We start from the raw sequence: 13,004 nt of genomic DNA on the forward strand, positions 1-13,004 counted from the left end.
ACAAGGTGGGAGTAACTATATATGGAGATATCTATACACATATGCATGTTTACATTGGCATAGAAGTTCAGAAAGACAGGTATAAATGTGGCATTACAGTGTCCTCACACAGCAATTACCAGCAATGTTCCTATTACCTTTTTTTTTTTTTTTTTTTGAGACAGAGTTTCATTCTTGTGGCCCAGGCTGGAGTGCAATGGTGTGATCTCAACCCACTGCAACCTCTGCCTCCCGGGTTCAAGCGATTCTCCTGCCTCAGCTTCCCGAGTAGCTGGGATTACAGGCACCCGCCACCACGCCCAGCTATTTTTGTGTGTGTGTGTTTTTAGTAGAGACGGGGTTTCACCATGTTGGCCAGGCTGGTCTCGAACTCCTGACCGCAGATGATCCACCAGCCTCGGCCTCCCAAAGTGCTGGGATTATAGGCTTGAGTCACCGTGCCCGGCCCCCCATTACCTTTTTTGTTTGTTTGTGTTTTGGAGACAGGGTCTCCTCGCTCTGTCACCCAGAGGCTTGAGTGCAGTGGCGCGATCACGGTCCTTCCTTTCTGGAAGGCAGGGGCGCGCTTCCCGAAAAGAGGGGTATTTCCGGCGGGAGAAGGAGAGGTCTTTAGCTCCGGCCTCCAAAGTTCCAATTCCCCAAATTCTGCATTTTCGGGCAGTAGGCTAGGAAAAGCGGGCTCTGCAGCCAGTTTCTCAGACAGGCCACCGCGCCACAGACGCGGGACGGCGCGGCACCCGATGTCGCGACACCTGGTGGTGACCGTGAAGCACAATTCCCTCTCACATCTTAAAAACGCGCGCCCAGGCCGGGCGCGGTGGCTCACGCCTGTAATCCCAGCACTTTGGGAGGCCGAGGCGGGCGGATCACAAGGTCAGGAGATCGAGACCACGGTGAAACCCCGTCTCTACTAAAAATACAAAAAATTAGCCGGGCGCGGTGGCGGGCGCCTGTAGTCCCAGCTACTCAGGAGGCTGAGGCAGGAGAATGGCGTAAACCCAGGAGGCGGAGCTTGCAGCGAGCCGAGATCGCGCCACTGCACTCCAGCCTGGGCGACAGAGCGAGACTCCGTCTCAAAAAAAAAAAAAAAAAAAAAAAAAAAAACGCGCGCCCCTCACACACTGGCCAGTTTTTTGTTTTTGTTTTTCTTTCTTTCTTTTTTTTTTTTTTTTTTTGAGATAAGTTCTGGCTCTGTACCCCAGCGCGATCACCGCTCACTGCAGCCTCGAACTCCCTGGCTCAAGTGATCCTCCCACCTCAGCCTCCAGAGTGGCTGGGACCACAGGTGTGTGCGCCACCATGCCTGCCAAATGCTTGTTTTTTGTTTTTTTGTTTTGTTTTGTTTTGTTTTTGAGACGGAATCTCGCTCTGTTGCCCAGGTTGGAGTGCAGTGGCGTGATCTCGGCTCACTGCAACCTCCGCCTCCCGGGTTCAAAATGCTTGTATTTTTTTCAGAAACGAAGTCTCGCTATGTCGTCCAGGCTGGTCTCGACTCCTGGGTTCAAGCGATCCCCTTGTGTCGGCCTCCAAAAATCCTGGGGATTATAGACGTGAGCCACAGTGCCCAGTGAGATCCCATCTCTTTAAAAGAAAAAAAAAAGAAAAAGGTCTCGGCCGGGCGCGGTGGCTCACGCCTGCAATCACAGCACTTTGGGAGGCCGAGGCGGGCGGATCACGAAGTCAGGAAATCGAGATCATCCTGGCTAACACGGTGAAACCCCCGTCTCTACTAAAAATACAAAAAAATTAGCCGGGCGTGGTGGTGGGCGCCTGCAGTCCCAACTACTTGGGAGGCTGAGACAGGAGAATGGCGTGAACCCGGAAGGTGGAGCCTGCAGTGAGCCGAGATCGCGCCGCTGCACACCAGCCTGGGCAACAGAACAAGACTCCATTAAAAAAAAAAAAAAAAGTCCTGGCGCCCTGGCTCACACCTGTAATCCCAGCACTTTGGGAGGCCGAGACGGGTGGATCACCCGAGGTCAGGAGTTCAAAACCAGCCTGGCCAAGATGGTCTCTACTGAAAATACAAAAAATTACAAAAAATACAAAAAATTAGCTGGACGTGATGGCAGACACCTGTAATCCCAGCTACTCCGAAGGCTGAGGCAGGGAATTGCTTGAAACCGGAAGGCGGAGGTTGCAGTGAGCCGAGATCGCACCACTGCACTCCAGCCTGGGCTACAGAGCCAGACTCCATATCAAAAAAAAAAAAAAAAAAAAAAGAGAAAGAAGAAGAAAAAGTTTTTTAATGAGCCTGGCTTAGTGGCAGGTGCCTGTAGTCCTAGCTACTCGGGAGGCTAAGGTGCGAGGATGGCTTCAGCCCGGGAGTTTAAGGCTGCAGTAAGCTATGATTGTGTCACTGCACTCCAGGCAGGGCCACAGAGTGAGACCCTGTCTCTAAAAAATTAAATTAAATTTTTTTTAAAAACAGCAAACACCTAATATTTGTTGAATGAATAAATAAATGAAAACATACACTCTCATTAAACGGTTTTTTTCTGGGGATACAAGGAAAGGTTAGAGGGGAGTTTTTACTGGATACCTTTTTTTTTTTTTTTTTTTTGCAACGGCCAGGCTGGAATGCAATGGTGAGATCTTGGCTCACTGCAACCTCCGCTTCCCAGGTTCAAGCAATTCTCCTACCTCAGTCTCCCTGGTAGCTGGTACTACGGCATGCACCACCATGCCTGGCTAATTTTTGTGTTTTTAGTAGAGACAGGGTTTCACCATGTTGGCCAGGCTGGTCTTAAATTCCTGACCTCAAGTGATCCGCCCGCCTTGGCCTCCCAAAGTATTGGGATTACAGGTGTGAGCCATGTGCCCAGCCTGCTGGATACTCTTATATGCCACTAAATGTATTTTTATCAAGAGCTTGTTATCACTTTTGTATTTTACAAAACCAATCAGGCTGGTCATGGTGGCTTAATGCCTGTAAATGCAGTACTTTGGGGGACAGAGGCAGGCGGAACACTTGAGGTCAAGAGTTTGAGACCAACCTGGCCAACATGGCAAAACACCATCTCTACTAAAAATACGAAAAGCAGAGTGTGGCGACGGGCACCAATAATCCCAGCTACTTCGGAAAGTAAAGCAGAAGGGTCGCTTGAACCCGGGAGGTAGAGGTTGCAATGAGCAGAGATTGGGCCACTGCACTCCAACCTGGGCAACAGAGTGAGACCCTGTTTTGAAAAAACAAAACAAAACCAGGACCGGGCGGGGTGGCTCAGGCCTGTAAGAGAGGGGCTAATCACCTGAGGTCAGGAGTTCGAGACCAGCCTGGCCAAACATGGTGAAACCCTGTCTCTACTAAAAATACAAAAATTAGGCAGGGCACACCTGTAATCCTAGCACTTTGGGAGTCTGAGGCAGGTGGATCGCTTGAGGTCAGGAGTTCGAAATCAGCTTGGCCATCATGGTGAAACCCCATCTCTACTAAAAATACAAAAAATTAGCTGGGCATGGCGGTGTGCGCCTGTAATCCTAGTTACTCAGGAGGCTGAGGTAAGAGAATCACTTGAACCCATGAGGTGGAGGTTACAGTGAGCTGAGATCATGCCACCATACTCCAGCCTGGGCGACAGAGCAAGACTCCATCTCAAAAAAAAAAAAAAAATTAGCTGGGCATGGTGGTGCATGCCTGTAATCCCAGCTATCCAGAGGCTGAGGCATGAGAATCACTGGACCCTTGGAAGCAGAGGTTGCAGTGAGCCAAGATCACACCACTGCACTCCATTCTGGGCAAGAGTGAGACTCTGCCTCAAAAAATGGCAGAGGTTGCAGTGAGCCAAAATTGCACCACTGCACTCCAGCCTAGGCGATAGAGTGAGACTCTGTCTCAAAAAGAAGAAAACAACCAATTAGATAATTTTTTTAAATTCCATGTCCAGGCCCGGCACGGTGGTTCACTCCTGTAATCCCAGAACTTTGGGAGGCCGAGGTGGGCGGATCACGAGGTCAACAGTTTGAGACCAGCCTGGCCAATATGGTGAAACCCCATCTATACTAAATAATACAAAAATTAGCCAGATGTGGTGGCATGCGCCTATAGTCCCAGCTACTCAGGAGGCTGAAGTAGGAGAATCCATTGAACCTAGGAGGCAGAGGTGGCAATGAGCTGAGATCATGCCACTACACTTTACCCTGGGCGACAGAGTGAGACTCTGTCTCAAAAAAAAAAAAAAAAAAATTCCATGTTGAAATGTGTCTGTTAATTTGTCTGGTGACATATGCTTAAAGACAACCTGCAGCCAAGTGGCAACTGATTAAGATAATCTATAAGCCAGGCATGGTGGCTCACGCCTGTAATCCCAGCACTTTGGGAGGCCAAGGCAGGCAGATCATGAGGTCAGGATATACAGACCATCCTGGCTAACACGGTGAAACCCCATCTCTACTAAAAATACAAAAAATTGGCCGGGTGCAGTGATTCACACCTGTAATCCCAGCACTTTGGGAGGCCGAGGCATGTGGATCACCTGAGATTAGGAGTTCAAGACCAGCCTGACTAACATGGTGAAACCCTGTCTCTACTAAAAACACAAAAATTAGCTGGGTGTGGTGGCGCACACCTGTAGTCCCAGCTACTCGGGAGGCTGAGGCAGGAGAATTGCTTGAACTGTTGCAGGATTCAGGAGGACAAGAGAGATCTCGGGTTGAAATAGGAGAATCTTTATTGCGTGCACTCAGGCCCGGCTGACTCATATCTAAAAGACTGGGCCCGGAATAAAGATAGCACCTGACTTTTATACACACTTCACAAAAGGGGGTGGGCTAGCTTGAAGCAAGGTTATAGTGGCATGAAATCAGGCATACAGAGGCAGGACAAAGACATGATTGCACATGACTGTTGCCAAGCAACCCAGATGTCCGTTATCTAGGTTTGTCTGGGCACAGGCTTATCCTATAACCTTCACTATGGTGCCCAGGCAGCTGTAGTTCAGGCCTACTCGGGCTTCTTGTGACCTTCGTTGTACTTCTTAGATAAAACAGAATACTTGAAATCATTAGTTACAGAGAACAAGAATCTATAAACTCATTCCATGAAACAAAGGAAAATCTGTTTTTCTTCTCCCATGTTGAGGGAGTGCTGGGAGTCTCCAGAACACATTAGATAATATTATCAAGACTTTTCCTGGGTCTGGGCTGTGCCTGTTGCCACCTCTGGGACAAGTCAGCCTAATACAGGACAATTTATTTCTCTTTCTTTTAAATTTTATTTTTCTTTAATTTTCCGCCTCAGAACCTGGCAGGTGGAGGTTGCAGTGAGCCAAGATCATGCCACTGTACTTCAGCTTGGGTGACAGACCAAGACTTCGTCTCCCCAGTATTTGAATTGTTCTTTTTTTTTTGAGACGTAGTCTTGCTTTTCCTTTTTTCATACATTTTTTTTCTTTTCTTTCTTTCTTTCTTTTTTTTTTTTTTTTTTTTTTTTTTTTGAGACAAAGTCTCACTCCGTCACCCAGGCTGCAGTGCAGTGGCGGAATCTCAGCTCGCTGCAACCTCTGCTGCCCCGAGTTCCTGTGATTCTCCTGCCTCAGCCTCCTGAGTAGCTGGAATTACAGGTGCCCACCACTATGCCCGGCTAATTTTTGTATTTTTAGTAGAGACGGGGTTTCACCATGTTGGCCAGGCTGGTAGCGAACTCCTGATCTCAGGTGATCCAACTACCTCGTCCTCCCAAAGTGCTGGGATTACAGATGTGAGTCATCGCGCCTGGCCTGTATTGTTCTTTTTTTTTTTTTTTTTTTTTTTTTTGAGACGGAGTCTTGCTCTGTTGCCCAGGCTGAAGTGCGGTGGCGCGATCTCGGCTCACTGCGTGCTCCTCCTCCTGGGTTCACACCATTCTCCTGCCTCAGCCCCTTGAGTAGCTGGGACTACAGGCACCCACCACCAGGCCTGGCTAATTTTTTATATTTTTAGTAGAGACGGGGTTTCACCGTGTTAGCCAGGATGGTCTCGATCTTCTGACCTTGTGATCTGCCCGCCTCAGCCTCCCAAAGTGCTGGGATTACAGGCGTGGGCCACCACGCCTGGCCCTATTGTTCTATTTTAAAAGTAGAAGATCCAAGACCAGTGTGCAGCCTGCCTCAAATTCACAGCAGCATGTTTCTGTCATTGAAACACGCCTAGAACCAAGCACAATCAGTAGTACTAGATATGGAGACAGGAGAGAGGGATGGCTTGAACACTGTTTCTCAAAGTATGAAAAATGTTAAGTCATTAAAAAAGAAAGTGATGGCCAGGCACAGTGGCTCACGCCTGTAATCCCAGCACTTTGGGAGGCAAGGCGGGTGGATCATAAGGTCAAGAGATTGAGACCATCCTGGCCAACATGGTAAAACCCTGTCTCTACTAAAAATACAAAAATTAGCTGGGCATGGTGGTGCGCACCTGTAGTCCCAGCTACTTGGGAGGCTGAAGTAGGTGGATCTCCAAATATCTCGGTCCCGGCTAGCCTCAAAAACTTGAGCCTTGCTCAAAATTTTCTGGAATGTTCTTTTCCAGATCCTTATATGACTGTCTTCTGCTTATTCTCTCAGGAGATTTTATCTTTTTTTTTTTTTTTTTTTTGAGACGGAGTCTCGCTCTGTCGCCCAGGCTGGAGTGCAGTGGCCGGATCTCAGCTCACTGCAAGCTCCGCCTCCCGGGTTTACGCTATTCTCCTGCCTCAGCCTCCCGAGTAGCTGGGACTACAGGCGCCCACCACCTCGCCCGGCTAGTTTTTTGTATTTTTTAGTAGAGACGGGGTTTCACCATATTAGCCAGGATGGTCTCGATCTCCTGACCTCGTGATCCGCCCGTCTCGGCCTCCCAAAGTGCTGGGATTACAGGCTTGAGCCACCGCGCCGGCCTAGGAGATTTTATCTTGAATCATTAACAGCAAGAACTCTGGAGCCAGCCTGCCTAGGCTCAAACCCCAGTTCTGTGTGCCTGAGTGGGTGGATAGTTGTGAAAATCAAACAAGCCAGTGCATGTAAAATCTTAGAATAATGCCTATTGCATGGTAAGTGCAATTAAGAGTTAACTATTACAGTTCATTAATAATAATATGTCACCTCCTGTTAGAATCACATGAACCCGGGAGGTGGAGGTTGCAGTGAGCTGAGATGGCACCACTGCACTCCAGCCTTGGGGACAAAAAAAAAAAGAGTGATGGCCAGATGCAATGACTCACACCTGTAATCCCAACATTTTGAGAGGCTGAAGTGGGTGGATCGTTTGAGGCCAGGAATTCAAGACCAGCCTGGCCAAACTGGTGAAACCCTGTCTCTACTAAAAATACAAAAATTAGCTGGGCATGGTGACACATGCCTGTAATCCCAGCTACTCGGCAGGGTGAGGCAGGAGAATCTCTTGAACGCAGGAGGTGGAGGTTACAGTGAGGCAAGATTGCCCCACTGTACTTCAGCTTAGGTGACAGACCAAGACTTTGTCTCCCCCATCAAAAAAAAAAAGTAAGGCCGGGCGCGGTGGCTCAAGCCTGTAATCCCAGCACTTTGGGAGGCCGAGACGGGCGGATCACGAGGTCAGGAGATCGAGACCATCCTGGCTAACACGGTGAAACCCCGTCTCTACTAAAAATACAAAAAACTAGCCGGGCGAGGTGGCGGGCGCCTGTAGTCCCAGCTACTCCGGAGGCTGAGGCAGGAGAATGGCGTAAACCCGGGAGGCGGAGCTTGCAGTGAGCTGAGATCCGGCCACTGCACTCCAGCCCGGGCTACAGAGCAAGACTCCGTCTCAAAAAAAAAAAAAAAAAAAAAAAAAAAAAAAAAAAAAGTAAGGCCGGGCGCTGTGGCTCAATAAGTGAAATTGAAAATTGGAAAACACTGGGTTAAACAATGTTAAACCAGTTCCTATAAGGTAGCACTCCTTGGAGACTTAAATATGCTAATGTACATTGTAGGACATTGTAGGTCTTCCGGAGGGAGATAATGGATAACTTCCCAAGCTCCTTGTGATCACAGCATCCTTTTTCATAGTGGTTGTAACGTTTGGAAGATACAGTTTGGGGAAACACCGACATCAGAAATTTCTGAAGATAATGGAGTTTCTTAAAACGGGTCCTGGTTAGTGTTGTGTGGTTAGAATAGGTTTTAGAATTTTATAGAAGCTGGCTAGGACCTGCTGGCTGGAGAGTGAACTTCACCACCCAACTTTTGATATTAAAAAGTGGGAGGCCAGGCACAGTGGCTCACACCTATAATCCCAGCACTTTGGGAGGCTGAGGTGGGCGGATCACCTGAGGTCAGGAGTTTGAGACCAGCCTGACCAACATGGTGAAACCCTGTCTCTACTAAAAATACAAAATTAGCTGGGTGTGGTGGTGCATGCCTGTAATCCCAGCTACTCAGGAGGCTGAGACAGGAGAATCACTTGAACCTGGGAGGTGGAGGTTGTAGTGAGCCAAGATCGCGCCATTGCACTCCAGCCTGGGCAACAAGAGTGAAACGCCTTATCAAAAAAGAAAAAAGGAAAAAAAAAGTGGGAGATCAGCTGGGCACGGTGGCTCACGCTTGTAATCCCAACACTTTGGGAGGCCGAGGTTGGCAAATCAGTGGAGGTCAGGAGTTCGACACCAGCCTGACCAACATGATGAAACCCCGTCTCTACTAAAAATACAGCAATTATCCGGACGTGGCTATGGGCACCTGTAATCCCAGCTACATGGGAGGCTGAGACAGGAGAATCGCTTGAACCTGGGAGGCAGAAGTTACAGTGAGCCGAGATCGTGCCACTGCACTCCAGCCTGGGAGACAAGAGCAAGACTCCATCTCAAAAAAAAAAAAAAAAAGTGGGAGATTAAGAAAGTATAAAACCCAGCTACTCGGGAGGCTGAGGCAGGAAAATTGCTTGAACCCATGAGGTGGAGGTTGCAGTGAGCCGAGATCACACCACCGCACTCTAGCCAGGATGACAGAGAGAGGCTTTGTCTCAAAAAAGAAAAGAAAAAAGTATGAAAAAAGGAAAAACCTCAAAACCTACTTCCTTGTTGCACTGAAGAAGCTAAGTACTTATTGTTGGACTAAGGAAACTAAGTACTTATATCACTAAGTAATTATTGCTGCACTAAGTATAAGGTCCTTTCCCAGAACCCAACATGGATCTAAAGCTTCCATTTAGAGTTAGCTGGGCCCGATTAAAATGGAGTCATGAATTGCCCCCTCAGATTCTTTGAGGAATGAATAAGGTATAGCTTAAATAAAGTATGTTGAGGTTCAGGAAGTCTCATGAGATAGAGTTTCTAGAGGCCCTATAGGAGTGATAGAGATTGAACCAGAGACTCGTGCAAAATGTCTACTCTATCCAATTCAGAAACACAGTCTGACTTCAGGGCTGAGTTACATTGCTGGCTGTTAAACATGGGGTACTTGTGAACAATGCTTATGTTATGTGGGTGCCAAATTTAAGAATATCTAGAGAGGAGCTGAAATATGCCTGCCTTTAAAACTACTCCTCTATTCTCCTGAAGCAACCATTGTTAACAGTGGCCCACCCGTCTTTGTGCTTAGGCATATTTTTTTCCTATAGCATTTTTTACTCTATTGGATATTGCCCCATGAAGTTCCCATCACCTTCATTCAGTTTACTTATTGCATTACCACCTTTTTTTTTTTTTTTTTTAAGATAGGGTCTCATTCCCATCACCCAGGCTGGAGTGCAGTGGCAAGATCACAGCTCATTAGTCTTAACCTCGTTGCTGTGATCCTCCTGCCTTATTATTACTGTTTTATTTTATTTTTTGTAGAGATGAGTTCTTACTATGTCGCCAGGCTGATCTCAAACTACCAGGTTCAAGCGATCCTCCCACCTCGGGCTCCTAAAGTGCTAAGATTACACAGGTGTGAGCCACAGCACCCAACCTATCATCTCTTTTTGATTGGTAATTTTATTACAAAAAATAGCATATTAAGCACTATGCAAGTGTGTGGGGTTTTTGGTTTTGTTTTTAGAGACAGGGTTTCATTCTGTTGCCCAGGCTGGAGTGCAGTGCAGTGGCATTACCCGTAACTCACTGCAGCCCTGTCCTGGGCTCAAGCCATTCTGCTTGTTTTCCAAGTAGTTGGGACTACAGGCATGAGTCACCTCACCTGGCCAAGTTTTTAACATTGTTTTAAGTACTTCACATGTAATTATAACTACTCTGAGACAAGTGTAATTAACCCAATTTTTATAGATGAGGAATTTGATGTACTGACAGGATAAATTAGTTGCCCAGCGTTACAAGCTTGTAAGTAGTTAGCCAGATTTGACTCAAGAAGTCTTGTATCCAGAGCCACACTAAACCATTAGACCACAACATTTTTACAGAGGACATGTCTCACTGAAATCTCTGCCTCCTGGGTTCAAGTAATTATCCTGCCTCACACTTCTGAGTAGCTGGGATTACAGGCGCGCGACACCACATCCACCTAATTTTTTGTATTTTTAGTAAAGACGGGGTTTCACCATGTAGGTCAGGCTGGTCTCGAACTCCTGGCCTCGTGATCCGCACACCCCCCACACCCCCGCACCCCGTCCTCCCAAAGTGCTGCAATTACAGGCATGAACCACCACACCTGGCCGCTGTTATCATTTTTATTTACCTGAGAGCTGACAAAAACTATTTTGGACTGGCATCAGGCCATAGACCAGGCCTCCAACACATATTTAAAGAGCCTTTCCCTGGCCAGGTGCGGTGGCTCATGCCTGCGATCACAGCACTTTGGGAGCCGAGGCAGGTGGATCACCTGAAGTCAGGAGTTCAAGACCAGCCTGGCCAACATGGTGACACTCTGTCTTTATTAAAAAATACAAAAATTGGCCGGGCGCAGTGGCTCAAGCCTGTAATCCTAGCACTTTGGGAGGCCGAGATGGGCGGATCACGAGGTCAGGAGATCGAGACCATCCTGGTTAACATAGGTGAAACCCCATCTCTACTAAAAATACAAAAAACTAGCCGGGCGAAGTGGCGGGTGCCTGTAGTCCCAGCTACTCGGGAGGCTGAGACAGGAGAATGGCGTGAACCCGAGAGGAGGAGCTTGCAGTGAGCTGAGATCCGGCCACTGCACTCCAGCCTGGGTGACAGAGCGAGACTCCGTCTCAAAAAAAAAAAAAAAAAAAAAATACAAAAATTAACCAGGTGTGGTGACCACTCTTGTAATCCGTTACTCAGGAGGCTGAGGCACAAGAATTGCTTGAACCTGGGAGGCGGAGGTTGCAGTGAGCCAAGATCGTGCCACTGCACTCTGGCTTGGTCTACAGAGTGAGACTCTGTCTCAAAATTGCTCAAATTCATTTGTGTGCAGACTGAATTTGCTGAGATCCATGAATTACTTAGATGGGGATTTCTACAGAAAATAAGATTGATTCCCCCCCCCAAAAAAAAGAAAAGAAGATATTCCAAAAGAGAACTAAAGAGCAATAGCTGAATCTTCTTCTGAAGGATTCACCAGACTACAGACCTATGAGCCTATCGTGTCAGACAGCGATGCTTTGGGAGAAATGACTGCACAGTATTTTTAAGCCCTATTGCCCCAGATAATAGTTTTTAGGTATTCAGTGAAATGTTCTAATTTTCCAGGTTTGAAGAACTAGGTTTTTAGTGACAAGATCTTGCTATGTTAGGCTGACCTGGAACTCCTAAACTCAAGCAATCCTTCCACCTCAGCTTCCCAAGTAGCTAGGACTACAGGCATATGCCACCATGCCCATTTAAACTTTTTTTTTCTTTTTTTGGTAAACAGCCAATTGCCTAGTCTGGCCTCAAGCTCTAGCCTCAAATGATCCTCCCGCCTCCACCTCCCAAAGTGCTGGGATTATAGGCATAAGCCACCATGCCTGGCCACGTTGACTGGTTTATTATAAAGGTATTACAAAGGACTCAGATGAAGAGATGGCATAGGACAAGGTATGGGGGAAGGGGTGCAAAGCTTTAATGCCTTGCCTGGGTGTGCCATCCTCCAGGAACCTCCATGTGTTCAGATATCCAAACTCAGTCCTCTTGGTTTTCTAGGGAGGCTTCATGATGACAGCATTCCTTTCCCCAGGGTATAGGACAGAACCCTCTCTGAAATGGGGGTCTTAGGACTCACAGAAAGGTAGGGGAAGATTAGGAGTCCTGTCTTAGGGAAGGTAAAAGGGCACAAGTTAGGTGAGTTTCCTGTGGCCTCACACACCCAACATGACTATAACAAGGGCTATAGAAGTTATGAGACAGGAACTGTGGGCAAAGAACGGTAAAACCAGAGTGACTAAGGCAGATTACCTAAAATTATGCGTGAAACCATTCTCAGGTACACCATGAATATCAAAGGCGTATTTATAGATATGCTATTCCTGCATTTGTGTAATATACCCATGGGTACTTTTTGCATGCCAAACCACTAACTAGAGATTAACTGGCCAGTGATTTAAAGTCCTAAGTATGCGCTTAAACCATGCCAGTTTTAGTACCAGAAAATGTTATTTCTCTACTATAAACCTGAAAAAACCAAACAGGGCTCCCCACACCACTCCCAATTTTGTGCCAAAAATCACATTTACTGAAGTTATATTACAGAAGATAGTGAAGGGGGAGGATTGAGAACTTCCTTAGTACACCCTTACTCCCTCAAATATTTTCTATTAGCACTGTGCATGTATTACTGCCTGGTATCCATTGGCATAGAAGCCTAAGAACTGCTTATGTTGCCAGACTGAGACAAGGATAAGCATTTTTACCAAATACAGGTAAAATCTCATTTGTTGCTGCAATCTTTTCACAATAAAGCTGTTAGTCCTTAAGAACCAACAGCGTGGCCAGGTGTGGTGGCTCATGCCTATAATCCAGGCACTTTGGGAGGCCAAGGTGGGCGGATCACTTGAAGCCAGAAGTCTGAGACCAACCTGGTCAACATGGTAAAACCCCATCTCTACTGCAAATACACAAATTAGCTGGTGTGCCCCTGTAGTCCCCAGCTCTGTGGGGGGCTGAGGCACGCGAACTGCTTGAACCTGGGAGGTGGAGGTTGCAGTGAGCCGAGATC

This window comes from Macaca nemestrina, chromosome 17 (genome assembly GCF_043159975.1).
Source record: "Macaca nemestrina isolate mMacNem1 chromosome 17, mMacNem.hap1, whole genome shotgun sequence".
Classification (NCBI taxonomy): domain Eukaryota; kingdom Metazoa; phylum Chordata; class Mammalia; order Primates; family Cercopithecidae; genus Macaca; species Macaca nemestrina.